Genomic DNA, 13,435 nt, shown 5'->3' on the forward strand with positions numbered 1-13,435 from the left:
AGACTGCCTCCTCTGCTGGCAACACAACAACCTCGATGCCGCTCGAGGCCGATGCAGGCTTCGCCGCCACCAATTTTGAGTGTTTAAACCTCACCACGACCTTCGCCGAGTACATGGAGGGCGACGACAGCGTTGCGTTCTGTGGCGAGGTGTCGCTGGATGATGCCATCGAGGAGGCTTTGCCTAGTGCCGACACCACTGTGACATCGGACGAGGACAACGACAATGCCACAGATGCCGTGCCTGTGCCTACCACTTTCACCGAGGTGCTACGGCACATAGACTTCATCTGTTCACGCGACGCCGCAGAGGACCTCCTTTTATACGTTGCCCAACTCGAGCGAAAGCTCTTGGTTCACGGATCAAACAAGGTCCAAAAGAAACTTACCGACATTTTTAAAAGTTTGCGCCACCTGGCGGGTATCGCGGCAGTGGGCAGTGGGGTGCCATAAAGGTTCGTTTGAATAAAGCATGATTGTTACCTGTAGTGCAGCATTAATTCTTATCGCATTTACTTTTTTGGTAATTTGAGTTTCCAAGCCCTGGAGAGTATGTTAGTAGTTTACATTGAAGTTTCTCATAAATCCGTCGCATGAACTAAGTAGTATTTTTATAGGCATAATATGTGTTCGGATTTTACGACGCTTTTTCGCAGTCCCGAGAAAGTCGTATAATCGGGGTTCCACTGTAGACAATTTGGGCCATTGTGTTGGCATAAAAGGTGTGACGGCAACAGAATGACGAGTCTGAAGACCAAAATCTGTTATGACAATGATAGAACAATCACGACAGCATCACGACCACAAGCACATACATAGTGGCTCAAGCTAGTAGGCATCTTAGGCCGATGTACTAGAGTAAGAGGCTGGTTTTAGTTAGTTAATTGTACAGACAGACAGACAGACAAGCTGAAAGTAAGCAAGCAAAAACGCTAATTGCCCTGATAAAATTGTAAAAGAACGTGTTACTAGTGTTTACTGTTTCTTTTTTATTCGTGAAACGTGATGAAAAGCATCTTGTCTGAGAAGTCTAAATTTTTAAACATAACTGTTCAACCATTATTACGATGTGTTTAATTTGGAAGCATCACTGAACTTAATTAAAAAATTTCTTTGTTGCAGGTTGACTGTTGCTTGCAGACAGATGGCACTGGAAAGGTGATTTTTTAAAGCTCTTTTTACAGCGAAGCTATTAAGAAGAGTTCCACAATAGCTTTCGTGCAACGTGTGCAATGATGTGGTCGATATCACATCTAAATGCAACGCAACGCATGCCAGAGCCCGAATTTGGTTTGAAATGCAATGATTGATGATGATATAAAATAAAGGTTACCTTGCATATGTCTTAGTCGAATAGACAACTCACGTGTGCATCTTCTTTAACCAGTAACCCACAATTATTTCCTCTCATGCCCCATTATACCGGTTCCACATTGGAAATCAACTAGGGATTTGTACGGCTACGAGGCTAAAAGCTGATGTCGTGGAGCTGCATCGCTGCCTGCATGGGAGCCATCACTAAGAACAGCCGGCCACAAAAGTGCTCGAGTGCAGCAGCAACTGCTCCTGTTCAGCTGAGGCCATGAGCCAGCAGACAGACCCCCTAGTACTTCTGAAGTATGCGAGAACTTGCTTATACAGCTTCACTTTCTTTGATGTATCAGTTGTCAGATTTGCAATCATCTGTGAAGCATTCTTTAAATGTAATTAGTTGTTGATCTTTGCCTTATTATTTTGAATGTTGGCAATAAAAGATTGTCATATCTGTAATAACAGTATTTCTTCCAGATTGACTGTTTTGTGCAGACTGAAGATGCCGTAAAGGTAGTCAGCGCATTTTCTTCAGTTCGTTATGGTTTAACCTGACATTGCATTGTGAAGCATTTTTTACCTATAGTGATCATTTTTGTTTTCCTATTATTCACAGAGTTCTTCTGAAGTGCCAACAGAGAAATGCATGAAGGTAAGAGTGTGTTCTATATTGATAAAAATAATATTGTCCATCAGGCAGATCTTCATGCCAACATCGTTACAGCGACTGCTGGCTGTTATCGAGTGATGTCTATTCATGTTTGCCTGACACTGTGTTTGGTAAATTAATTAGGAAATTAATGTTTACTCCAATTTATATGCCTGATAGGACTGAAAACGTTACTTCGTGTAGTTGTCCTTGCTATCGCTATCACTGCTTCGCCTTTCAGGCAGAAGTGTGCCATATTTTGTTTTTTATTTCTTATTTTTTATAGTCATGAGCTTTATTTTCACCCTCACTTCTTTTTCAGTACAGTAAGAAACAGTTAAAGATTGTTGCATTAATTGTCAATTTTTGTTTGAGAGTGCTAGTGAGCTTATACATAATTTGTCATGTATGACTAAATTGAAAATGCATGCATCTTTGTTCATCCTTCTCAAGAAGCTTGGAAGAAGAAATAATTCCCCGAATTCCCAGTTTTTGTTGCTTGCTATGCGATAGTGATATGGGAATGTAGGCCAGACGCATCATGGGGTTGAGTTTTCTGGTTTTGAAATTGTTACTTGCCTTTGTCGCTTATTGTGCTAAAAAGCTATTCAGATTCGTTTGCAAACTGTGTGTATATGATTGCTTTTACAGGTTGTTGCAGTGCAGACTGAAGAATGTCCAGACTGCAGGTAAGCCAGTTGCATACTTATTCATGGTTTGCATATTGACAAATAAATGGCAGATCTACACAAGGCCCCTCCATTCTAAGCTAAATCATAGACTAAATAAATTTAGCATAAACTGCCATATTCACTAATAGACTTTAATACGAAGCTCTTTCAGGACTTTATTGAATGTAACACAGATGCTGTGTCTGGAAGCACCGGGCAACAACATGATTGACTGCTAATGTGCCCCACCTGCCTTGGGTGGTGTCTCAATAACTGCGCTAAATATTGAGAAGTACATTGCAATTAAGTGCCAAAATGAAAGTACAGCAGATGAGTGCACATGCAATTCAACAGCAATTTGCCTTGTAAAGCAAGGAGAGCCTGTAGCTACAGCATGCAGGCTAGGCTTTATCTTGGCATCATAACCACTATTTCAAGTTTTGTTTTCCCCCGTGCTTGGCAGAATTTGGTTTGATGAACATTGTTGTGCTAATTTTTCAGCAAATGGCAATAATGAATGGTCCATCTGCAAGCTTACATAAGGGAGTGCATACTTGTTTCATTATGAACCAGACTGCAATTTCTATGAAAATTTGTCTCTTAGTTTTCTTCTTTATCTGGTTGGGGGTTCAATTCCTCACTGCTTGGCCTCATTGAAATGGGAATTGTATGGAAAAATGCTTGTGCCCTTAAGTTTTGGTGTGCAGTAACGAACCCCAGATGACCACATTATTCCAGAGCCACTGTGGTAACTCATCGTCTATATCTCACTGCCAAGTGCAAGATTGCGTGTTTGACCCTGGCCATGGTGGCCACATTTTGATGAGGATGGATTGCAAGAATGTTCATGCACCGTTCATTGAGTACACATCGAAGAGCCCCAAACAGACAATTTGGAGCTCTTGACTGCAGCGTCCCTCATGACCCACTGTGCAGTTTTATTACAGTAAACCCCACAGTTTTTCATCATTATTCCATGGGTTTGGTACACTAAACTCCACAATTGTTAAAAATTATTCAAGAGCTTTCTTTGTTCTTTTTCTCATCTTTCCTTCTTCTGATCCATTCTTCCCCCTTCCAATTGTAGGGTACCCGACTAGGCATATCTTTGGTTTACCTCCCTGCCTTTTCCTCCTCATTTTTACTCATTTCTCTCTCTTCGAGAGCTTTGGACTACACCGTCACCCACGGACCGTTTGTTGATCTGGTACCTTGAACTCTCGATTTTATTTTATATTCAACAGTTATTTTTTTTTTCTCCCCTGCCACTACCAGCAAGGAAGTAAAACTCTAGCTGCTGCACAGAGAGACATGGCATATTCTGTAGTGTTAATTCTTTGTTTGTTTATGTAGAGATTCACGCAAAACTTGATTTTACAATGTCACCTGCTGTGGTAGGCTCTGTAATTCTGCTGCTGTGCACAAAGTTAAGGGTTTGATTCCCAACTGTGGCCACTGAATTCCAGTAGGGGCACAATGCAAAAACATTCCTTTACTGAGCTGTCAGTACCATCAACATGGCACTCGCATGTTGCTAACGGCTGATCTCAGCTCTGTGCTGAACTGAGTGAAAGCAAGACATTTGATTTTACGAATTGGTCTATAAGAGCATAAAATGTTCTTCCAGTTTCATGCAGCATGACTGGCGTTGGCTCCCCACACCTGTCAGCTCTTAGTACAAGTCAAAATGCCCTGGCAGGGAATGACATACATCTCTCACAAGTGGGAACACACTGGATGACTTCTTGCATTTGGCTCATGTGTTTTTTGCTTTGTGTTTATTTTTACCACCACTTTGTATATTTATTTGTTATGGAGATGTGTGAATCGACTGAAGAATTTGGCCCAGTCCCAAATTTAAGCTGCTTCCGATGCCAGTTATGTGGCCATGTTTAAGGACACAGGTATGCCTGGCATGCATTTTGTGTTGAGTCTTAGGAGGGGATGGCAGTGTACTCATTTTTAGGTGCCCAGTCTGCTAATCTTTTCTCCTGTTTTTTCTCCTGTTTTCTTTTGCCTTGCAACAATACTTCAGTTCTACGAGCCTACCTGTGATGCTACTCTGTACGAAAGTGAATGTCCATCTGCCGTGGGGACAGAGGGCGAAGATTGGCTCTAACGACAAACAAGGGCACACAGACTAATCACAAGGAAAGCCTCTTATGCAGTAAGTGTGCCTGTTTCATACTTTGTACTATAACTCAAGGATGGCTACTCTTGCTGAGAATTTAAATTTGGCACATGCTTAGTGAGCATTTATGCTTCCTCTGATAAAATTCTTCCTTGTCCAACTTGAGAGTAGGTTCTGAAATGCCTTGCATGCTATTCCAATTCGTTAGCATTTCCAAACAAAAAGTGTGGGCCATTTCACTCTATACCTGGCAACACTTTTAATTTTAGAATACCAGTTATAAGTTCTTAAGTTACTTCTGAGAGATTTATGTAACACTTTCTGTGCATCCACTTTCAAATATGCTCACTGAGTAGTATTTTGCTTCTGTGGAAATAACGTGGCAGATGATATTAAATATGAAACTTTATTGCACTATATCTGCCAGTTTTGCAGACCCTGGCTGATTTCACTTGTGTTTCAGCCAATCAGACTAATGTTTACAGTCTAGCAGACAAGCCATTTGTCAAGCATTGTTTGTTAGCAATAGACGGTTATAAATCAAAGCAAAGAAAACCTTGCACTAGTTACTGAGCCAACATTAAAATCCAGAACATTGGTTCCGAGACTAGTGTGTTGCAGTTGACTAGGCTACAAATCCTTTTCTCATGACGAATTCCTTTCTCATAAATTTGCTGTGGGATCATTAGTGCATATTCGATGAGCTGTTGCCACTTGCAAATGTGGGGCTTTCATATAACAGAAAAATGTCCCAGAATAAATGGCACGATTGAGGTGATTCACTTGAAAAATAATACAGTTGTAGTGAGATATTAGATAACAATGATGAGATGACTAGAGAAGGAAGAAATGGTCGAAAGACAGGCACTGGGCATTCCATTACGCTGGCACTGGTAAGATTGAAGTGAGATGCAATCTTGGAGGCCATGGTGTCACTTCTATACATTTGAACATCGTTATAACGAAGTTTAAAGGGGAGCCAAAATTACTTTGTTATGCCCATTATTGCCATTTACTGCAACATGCATGCCCAAATGGGCTGTCTTGATGTGTTCTGACATTAAAGAATGTCACCGATGAGCGGCTAGCATTATATCTCAAGCGAACGATGAGTGGTCGCTGTACATGCCGAGGTAAACAAATGCACCGGTTGGTGCTTTGGACTGTCAGCGACATTCTTGTGAGATACAAATGTGGAAAATCGTGCTCCACATCTTACAGTGAGTATGCGAAGCGCTTCACTGAGAAGGGGTAAAACACCTAAAATAGCAAGCAGCACGTATTAAAATCAGATAGGGTTACCCTTGGTCTTCATGTTGCAGCACAATATGTAGCACATGGACTCTGGTTCTCGTCGTGGTGGGTCAAATGCGAACAGCAATTCGTGGCTATTAAATTCATCACAATCATAACTATCAATACTTGACAGATTCGAAGAGCTGGTGCAGATGACATTGTCACCTGAAGGTCCGGCGCGGTCATAAATGAGCTGAGCATCTGCTCTTCGCTGGTTTCGTTCACCCAGCTGGTGAAACGAGCATGCCTTGCACGCCTTCCCCAGTGGGGACATCTTGTAACGCCACACGAAGTGGTTCGCTCAACTGCTTCGTCAGGCTTCGGTTTCATTTCTGTGCTTTTTTGCTTATTTAAACCTGCTTTCGAACTTGCAGAACAATTCTACTATCAGATGCGTGACAGGGGGGTTTCGGGAGCCTAAATATTCTATTACATTGACATGATCAAAATGTCGTAGTTGCCCTTTAACAGGGTTGTAAGACATAATGCCAGAGTTTTTTTTCGCAGTTCTCATAATATTGTGTGAACGTAAATTGCACATTACATTCTTAACCAAAGTGCCACACATTGATGACATGTCCGTCACTCAACGTTCAGGAAATTGCTGCGCCGTGATGCTGCTATCAATGCCGCCAAAAAAGTTTTTCCCAGGAGCATTACAAGGCCCCTTCAAGGGGCCCTGAACCACTTTCAATCGAAGTGGAGAAAGACATTTGAAGTAAAAATGGGCTATTTCAGAAATACTTTGCTGCAAAAAGTACTTCATTGTGTTCAGCAGAAGCAAAGCTATTGGCAATCAAACACTGCTTCCTCTGTGCTCTGATTCCTTTTTCAATGCCTTGCACTGCGAAGGCTATGTTGGAGTAGGGCATGCCCACAATGGTTTGCCTTCTAAATGTCACTGTGGCGCGCAGTTCAAATTTCATTTTGGATGTTAACGTAGATGCCATAACTTCCGAGTTTGGTGCCTACACCGCGCTAAACGTAAGCCAAATGTGGTTGTACTCGGCAAGCTGCAGTGTGCGTATCCAGTGGACCTGTGGCGGCACCCTGTGGCAGCCATGGTATCTATGCTGTACCAATAGCAGCCACGTATGGGAATCCGCTTTATTATGAAATAAAGCATCCAGAAGAGAATGAGGAGCAGGCTTCTGTTGAAAAGAGCGCATTTGAGAGAAAAGTGACTCCACGCTCCACTTGCGAGCTCCACGCTACGTATACGACTGCAAAACTTGGCTGAGATGTTCACAGCAGCGTATGCTACCCGCGGACTATGTTATATTTCACCAAGCCCAAGGAGTGGTTCAAGGCCCCTTTAATGTTTGACAAACTTTCCCAACAGCAAATTGCAACTGCTAAAATCACCTTCGTGTACCTATAGTATGCTTAGTTCCAAATTTTCACTGGTTCACTCTTGCGGAATTTTTATTTGCTTTACAAGTGGTCCCTATTTTCTGCCTCTGTAATATCCTTTCTTCTCAGTCTTCGCTCTCCTAGGATCCATGTCGCCAATCACGAGAGGGCCAACACCGACTAGCGGCCTTTCACATGTGACATCTTCCACAAGTGCTTTAATACGAAGAAAGTTCTCAGTGTGCAACTGAGAGAGTCTACACAAGAGAAAAGCCTCACGAGTGTCCGGACTGTGGCAAGTGCTTTGCTGAAGCAACGACGTTGCATGTTGTTATAAATTGCAAATAAGCAGTGGCGAAGACTGTTATGTGTGCCTGCCATGTGACAAGAGCTTCACCTTCAAGACCAGTGTCACCAGCATGGAATGACCCACTCGGACGAGAAGCCCCATGCCTGTCCGGTGTGCAGCAATGCTTCATGCAAAGAAGCAGGACTAAGTTGCATGGGAAAGGGGTGCACAATGGCCAGCACCTACTCCACTGTCCTCATTGCTGAAAAGGTTGCTGGGGCATAGTGAAATTGACAACGTGCTTCTGTATCTTAATGGTCACAATGAAGACGATAACTTAGCTTCACATACAATGAATGGTGAAAGGATTGTGACCACAGTTCTATGACTGAACTGGGCGGCAGAAAGAAAAACAGAAAGAAAAGTTTGGCGGAAATATGAGAGGGGCGAGTACACCTAAACATAGAAATGTCGAACTTCCAGCACTGAGGGAAGACACTTGACCCGGGTGATAAGCCAAGTACTAGTGTGGCAGGAAGAACATGAGTAAATAATTTATGACCAGCTTCTTAATATATGGTAGTATCAAGAAAATGATAGGAAAAGAAACAGCATTAAGCTCGAGGCACAGAATGAGAAGACAGGTGGTGTATGCTAAACTTCAGTTTACCATATAAATAAGCAAATGCAAAGACAGACACGAAATAGAAATCAATTTCGTGTCTGTCTGTCTGTCGTGTGATAACCTTGAGTTATCTTGGCCAACAACAATACCACGTCAACTATAATGGGTGTGTACCTATGTTACTGCTGCTTCAAGAAATGGTTCTATATTATAAAAATTTTGGGTGGTGAAATTGTTCTATCACAAGGCTTAATTGCAGAGTGATTTATGCTTATGCATGTGCCTGCTTGTTATCTTGTCAAGTGCTATTGGTGATATTTCGGAATTTTTCATGAGTGATATAAGTGTTGTTATTAAAGGGGGATATTACAAGTTAAGGAAACTTTCACAAAATATCCTGCAAACAAATGCCTAACAAACGATATTCTCTTGAAATCTTCATAAGTTCTTAGTAACTCCACATTTTTGAAAACCTAGGTATGTAAATGCTGCACCTTCATAGATTCATTTCTATGCTCTCATTTCTTTCGGCACATATATATGCCATCAAGCATTTGTGCATACTCATACTGACTTCATTGCAGAGCAGTCATCACGACAAGCCTGTGTCGTGATGACTCTTTCGTGCTGTGTACCAGCATTATCATTTGCTTTAAAGGGCCAAGATATTAAGCTTCATCGACTTGTACATTACATGTAAGAATGTGATGTGCAGAGAACACCATTCGTTTTTATTGCAGCCACATGAAAAATTTTTAAAATTAGCTTTGCACATACAGTAAAGGATGTTGACAAACGGCATCGGGGCTAGAAGTAACTTCACTCCAGAAATGTGGAAGATCACCGTTTTCGGGCTCAACAGGAGGCAAAACCAGCGGGGTGATTTCTTAGTGGGTCAAAAGGTGTTCTTCAGCAGCAGAGAACCTGCGTCGCCACCCTGATGCATCGTAAAATGTCACACACGTGGTCTGAAGACGCAGGAAAGTGGGTGGTGTTGGGAGCCATTAGGCCCAGAAGCACGGACGGAGGCTTGAATGGCTGCCCTCTCGTGCTTTGCCTAGGATTAACCATGGGCAAAACATCATTAGGGTTAGGGCATCAATGGGCATGCCTCAGTGGCAAAGGAGCGATTTCAGAGTCAGAAAGATCATGTAAACCGTTATGCAGGCGCTTGAACGACGGGCTGGCACTAGAGGCACAGTCTATCTTTGGACTGATAGTTTTATGGGCCCGCCCATGATGGATCACCTACAAATCAGCATTGTATCGGTGGGTGCACTTTCAGCAGAGATGCCCCTTTACGGTATACAGCACGCGATTTTTAATTAAGATGCGAAAATGGGGCAACTCGGATGTTTCTTTCTCCGTTAAGTGTTCTGGAAAATGCTGGGAGATTTTAACATGTCGCAGAGTAGAACGGTTTGTGTGTTATTAGTGTATTCCTTGTTCATTGTTTTCATTCTCTCCCTCTACCTTTCTGAATGGTCCGAGAAACGTAGGGAGAGAGGGAGAGAAATAGCGACCAGTGAGCGACAGCCCAGTTGACCCAATCAGGCCACTGGGGTGTTGTAATTTGCCATAAGGGGATCTGGGAGGAGCAACCGAAGGGTTAAAACCTGGCTCCCGACCACTCACGGGGGTTCCGGATGCAGGAAAGGTGCTCTGCACTTTCGGCTCTGCTGAGTTGAAGTGCGGATTCCAGTGTAATGAAGGGTCTGGATAGATGAACAAGGTTATGCACTGTCGGCTATGTCGAGTTGCTATGTCAACACTGTAAATAGCTGTTGATGTATATGTGTACATAAAGTCTAATCTCAAAGTACAAACGTCTATGGCGTCCCATCTCTCATTGAAGAAAAGAAACGAAGATGACGGCAGCTGAAGAAAAGTTTCCATACCAATTAAGCTGGTCATGCCAGCTTGGAGCACTTTGTGCTACGAGTAGGAAGATAGAAACTTTAGTCATACATTGTGGCAGCGTGGTCATGATGCTCTTGCTAGTGCTATAAAACGATGAAGACTGTAGTTGCCATTAGTGCAGCACATACATTCACTTTGCAAGGTTCAAAGCACTACTATCACTCCTCTTTCATATACAAGCAACTGCAGCACATTGCTGTAGTTCGAATGGTGACTGTTGGCTCCTAGATTTTAGCGCACAGATTTGTTTTTCAGCCATATGCATACATTTTCTTTTGTTGCACATTTTGACATATGACACACAACAGGCTTCAGAAAATTGCACATGCTATTGGGCCATTTGGTACTTGTTTAAGGACATAATGCAGCACAATGATGCACCGACAATGAAAGGTATATACACACATCAGAGAAATTTATTTTTTTACTTGTGATGAGTGTCTGCGTTCCTTAATTATAATTTTTTCATTGCTCTACATTATGTTTTTCAGTATTTATACAAGCCACTTCATGGTCAAGTGCAAATATCGAGTAACTTGCAAGTAAAGCTGTCCAACTTTGTACAAATGCATGGTCAAACAACACAAAATAAATCTGGTGGTGAAGGAGGAACATACGTGAATGCCCATGTTTTCGTCTAGTTCTCTTATTGATAACAAGGACAGAGGGTCCCGATGCAGTCTTTGACTTTGGGACCCTTGTCTGTATATTGTATCTTGCCAATTCATTGCATTTAAAGAATAATAAACTGAAGCTGGATCACTCTATCCTCACATGTAAAAACTCAAACTCTGATGAACTTTCAGTACAGTAATGCACGTAGGCAATGGCCAGTGCAAAACTGTTTAGTTCTCTTTACTCCACTTAAAAATTAAATCTGCGAGTTACTGCTCAATCTTGCTGATGGATTTACAGGCAGCAAGTTAGCTGCATTAGCATGGCCTGCAACTTATAATTGTGCCAAACTAGTGCTGTAAAGTGGACTTCTTTAATATGACTTATGTCAACATGTTAATGTGCAATATGTTTCATGGCCAATGAAGATATATCCTCACAATCCGCCTCCGCAGTCCCCCTGCCCTGCGAGGAACCCTTGCTCACGTTCCATAAGGTTACCGCATACTACTATCTCAAGACGGGCATTTCCCCTCCCGCACCCCGCCTTATGCAGAGCGCGGGCGGTGAACCTTAGACATTTACAAGCCCGTGCGTATCCTAACCTTGCGTTCCTTCATGCAATATACCCTGAAAGGTATCCCAGTGCGGACTGCCCTGCCTGTGGACTAACGGCAACATTGGACCATGTGTTGTGGGAGTGTGAAGCCATCAGCTCCTCCTTCAGCGAGGATAGCTGGGCTGCGCTCTTGGGCAGCCCCGAACTCGACAACCAAGCCCTGGCCGTCCAGAGTGCCCGTGATCGGGCCGTCAAGCTCGGCTTGGTGGTCCCTACGTGGGACTAGCCGGGTGGCGCGGGGTCTCCCTTGCATCTTCTCTGGGCCTATTAAAGTTATTTCACTCACTCACTCACTCACTCATAGTGCCCTTAATGGGATGTCATCTAAAGCCTGTTTCATGCGATTTGATAGGCGCTCTCTTGCTGACTAGGTGCATAACTAAAGAGAATTGGTCTAGTTTCTACTGTTGCTTTTGCTGTGACATTGTTTCTAGTGCAACTTTTTTTTTTCATCAGAAGAAAGAGGGAAAAAGATTAGCACTCTGTCTTGTACACTCTCTTTTAAAATTTTTTTTGCTCTAGAAACTGTTTCATCAAAAGTGGACTACCTGGTTCATACTGAACAAGCACTGCATTGTGTAAAATACAAGGAGCATGGCAAACAAAGTACTGCACTAGGGTCATTTTTCCCATAGACGAAAACAGTTTCTTATTTTTGTCTTAAAAAACAGGCGACTAGTCGTGCCAAGTGTTAAACTAAATGAAGTCGCCGCCAAAATGCGATTGGGCATAATTTGAGCAACAGTGCAGCAGTGAGTGCAAAATCTTTTTTTGAACATGCGCAGACAAATATTCAAGAGCCTGTATTTTTGTTTTTGTGTTCAAAATAACTTCGTAATAACATTTTTTTTTTCAAAAGGTCACCAACTCCCTCGTCATTTGGCCACTTCAGGGCTCCCTCGCAGGCTGTGTAGCTGGACTACATCGTTAGCTTTTGCCGCTGCAGCTGTGCTCCCACAAGGGTTCCCACAAGGGTTCCCATGTCAATAGCTCCTCAAGACTCCTAGCTGGTCTCCAAACTGGAGCTGGTAAAACTGGACGTGATAAAAAAGAAATTACGATACACTGTCTACGTTTCAAAGCGAAAATTCGGGGCACCGACGAGTTGCTGGCACTTCATTGATTGACATTTGATGCCGGCCGCGCTGGCGCCGCATGAAACTCTTTGTTAAAGTCTCCCGTAGCCATGGGGTTTTTTCCTTCCTCCGTGCCCGCAGCCCAGCTCAATGTCGTGGGTTTGATGCCAGTTGCGCCAGCTGTGTTTTGATGAAGGCGAAATGCAAAAACGTTTGAGTACTTACCTTTAGATGTACATTAAAGGAACCCACGTGGTCAAATATAATCTACAGCGAATCTTAGTTTCAGCAGATCATTCGTGGCATTAGCCACTCCTCGTTTCAAAGGGAATGCATATCCATCCATTCGAGAGATACTCTGAGTGATGCTCTGTAGCTGGGCTCTGTTATCACAAAATGATGTTTGGCATCCTTCAAGGTATTGGTTGCCTCGCTTGGTACATGTCATCAACATGGGCCTGCATATCGTGAGAACAGTCGGACTAGTTTGAGTACAAGATTAAAGGGACGCTGAAGGCAAATACTAAGTCGACGTGGACTGTTTAAATACGTTTCCAGAAACCTCGCAACGCTTGTTTCGTGCCAAGAAAAGAACTAGTTTACGAGAAAATTGTGTCTGAAGGGTCCGAATACCTTTTTCGAAATTCAAATCTCCCGCCATCCAACCGCGGGAGTGGTGACGTTGCATACGCCATCACCGCCCTTTGCTGCCATCGGCGAGTAAAACGGCGCCCAACAGACGGCGGCACCGAGTCAAGACAGCGGCGGATTCGCCGCTGCAGCTGCTTTTTGGTCAAGTGGCGTTGGCCGTTCGGGCATCCCGCGACATCACATGGAAGTTGTATTCTCTGCTACTTGTAGTTTGTGCGAGTTTCGCGAGC

The sequence above is a fragment of the Dermacentor albipictus genome, chromosome 10 (genome assembly GCF_038994185.2).
Source record: "Dermacentor albipictus isolate Rhodes 1998 colony chromosome 10, USDA_Dalb.pri_finalv2, whole genome shotgun sequence".
Lineage (NCBI taxonomy): Eukaryota > Metazoa > Arthropoda > Arachnida > Ixodida > Ixodidae > Dermacentor > Dermacentor albipictus.